This window comes from Typopeltis vanoorti, chromosome 11 (genome assembly GCF_054136105.1).
Source record: "Typopeltis vanoorti isolate ZY-2024b chromosome 11, IOZ_Tvanoo_1.0, whole genome shotgun sequence".
In the NCBI taxonomy this organism is placed as follows: Eukaryota; Metazoa; Arthropoda; class Arachnida; order Uropygi; family Thelyphonidae; genus Typopeltis; species Typopeltis vanoorti.
Window position 1 is genome coordinate 47517010 of NC_143559.1, and position 2991 is coordinate 47520000.

Genomic DNA, 2991 nt, shown 5'->3' on the forward strand with positions numbered 1-2991 from the left:
TCTTTTCTGGTGAGTTATATACAATTTGTAATGCTTGTTTTTTTGTTATACAATATTTTATGGCCATTACTATAAAAATAAAAAATTATTTTTATAATAATGGCCATAAACTGCAACGAAAGGGAAAACCCAACATTGAAAACAAAATTAATTTCTCTCGACGAAAAATATTCAAAATCTCTTATCGGTTGAAAAATGGAGAAAAAACAGGATTTTTTGCAGGGACTTTGAATTTAAATTAATCAATAATTCGAACAATCAAACAAAATAAACATAAAACCTGAGAAAGTGTTTATTGCTGGGTCAACGATAAGTGCAAGGGCGTTGCTCGTGTACGCGATATTCTAATGGAAAAATGGAGAAATCCCTAATGATTTCGATAGAAGATTGCACCTCAAAAGAAAATTCCTATGGATGGAAATCTTATTAAACAAAAAAACTCTCAAAGTTTATAAACATTTATAGTGCAGACCAGGTGTTAAATGCGGATGAATCCGGGTTATATTGGAAAAAAGCAAAAAACGCACCTGTATTTCGGAAAATGAAAGATCAGCTCCTGGATTCAAAGTTTCCAAAGATAGAATTACTCTACTCTTTTGTAGTAATACATCAGGTGATTACACGACAAAAGCAATATTTATTAATAAAACATTTATTCATTATGTGCAATGAAGTTTAAGTACAATTTGCAATTTTAATACTTTTATACTATGTATTTGTTTCATAGTTTATATGTTTTCTTAACTCACGAATTACCTGAATTAAATAAAAATATATTTTTGTTGGATATGTCATTGTTGTTTATATAATTAAAAAAAAACGCTTTCCGAACATAATCCTACTTTTTCTATGTGATCTGAGACTCACATAACGTGATTTATATAACGCGGCATTTCTGCGGAACCTAACATACACGGTATGTTAGGTTCCGCAGAAGGTTACTTGTACTTGATAATATCCTCTTAGCTGGAGGAAAAGCTGATGGCTTATTACTCTCAGTGCTATTGAGAAAGGCAAGAGAGAACACTAAAGTGCCTCAAGCTGTAGCGCAGAATACATCAAGAATGTCTTGTTTCCTTTTCGATTGTTGATTAGCAGAACACCTAACAGAAATATTGACATTTCTTTTACATGCTGATACATTTTATGCCAAAATAATTTCTTAATTTATAATGATCAGTTTCACTTTTATTATCGAAAAATTATAAATTATTTCATACGATCATCTTGAAAAAGAGAATTTGAATTATTTTAAGGGTGAATTTACAATGTTCTTTCTTTGTGTTTTGAAGAGAAAGTGCAAAAGTTTTTTTCTTCCTATTTTTGCCGTTATAACATCTGATATAATTATAAGAGTGACATTTTACCGTTTTTCTCGCACACGAGAAACAGAAATAAGTTAGTAATAATATCGTTGATTCTGTCAAACTTCACTGTAGCAGAAATTTTTATTACAATACTTTGTAATATGAGCCTGTGTAGCTCAGTGGATGTGGCGTTTTCACACCACCGCGCTTGGCCGCACGAAGGAAGACTTCATTTCGAGACTAGTCGGCGACTAGAGGAAATTTTTCTAAGCCTTTTTTCGACCGGTTCCCGAGTTAGTCGATCTCTGGCACGGGCAAGCAGGTTTTTCCTCCCGGAAACTCGGGTTTTTCGTCCTGTAAACTCAAGAAAATCGACCGTAGAACCCACATTATTTCAGACATTAAATATATTGTGTTAGGGTCAGGGACCACGAGATGGCGGCACATTTGAGCCGTCTCTGTTCACTGCATACCGCTTAATTAGTGATAGCTTTGGGCCATCTGTCTCTGATTGGGTACCAGTGGAGATTGAACTGCCCACTCAGTCTCCAAAAGTTAGATAGGGCTAAATGGCCTCGCCTACTCCCGTATACGGGAATAAAAAGGCGTTAGCTGATTTTTAAATTTTTTTTTTACTTTGTAATATATATCTCCGTAACATGAAATTTGGAACCCATATCACATCAATGTTGAGTGTTGGCAAGGCGAAAATGTTCACATAATTATTTATACATTTTATTTATTAATTTTATTTTTTTATGTTTTTTGGTGAAATAGTTTACCTAGAAGGCACAGACAAGTGGGATTTGTCTCCCAGAAACTCTGGTTTTTCGTCCCGTAAACTCAAGAAAATCGACCGTACAACCCACATTATTTGAGACATTAAATGCGAGCGTTAGGATTAGGGACCAACAACGCAGTGAAAGGAGACGACTCAACAAGGTGGCGGCACTTGTTGAGCCGTCTCTTTTCACAGTGTGCCGCTTAAATAATGATAGCCTTGGGCAAGCTATCTCTGATTGGATACCAGTGGAGATAGAACTGCCCACTCAGTCTCCAAAAATTAGATAGGACTAAACGGTCTCACCTGCTCCCTATATATGGGAATAAAAAGGCGTTGGTAGGAGAAAAAAAACTCTTTCCAGTTCCTCTTATATTTTATTCCTTCGAAAATATGATTCTGTGTTATAAAAAGAACTTTAAAATTCGCCTTCGAGATGAAAATGAAAGAGTACATTCAGATATCCCTCCATCAATATTTGTAGTCCTGAAAAGGAATCTTTTGATGGCCCTGAAAAGAAATATTTTTTATTTCATACTGTTCAGAATTTAAAATTCTTGAACAGTGTGGAACACCCTAAAGCAGGGGTAGACACACAAAGCAGTTTTACACTCAGGGCATCCGATTTTTGTTTCCTTTCTAATATTTTATTTATTACATACATAACATTTGCGCGCAGGTTTTTTCTTAACTAGCCGTTGGTGGTGGATTTTCGGGATAATGATTGGAGTTAGTAGCGTTCAACCTCAGATGTCTGGCAGGATTGCCTGATTCTCTGCTTGCTGAAGAAGGTGCGTGTGCATGCAGCATTGCTTTCGCAATTTCTATTCTCTGTTCTAGATATGTTATGGTAGACAAACATTTTTTCTTGTGCAGGAGGAAACTGTTCCAAATAACAAAATC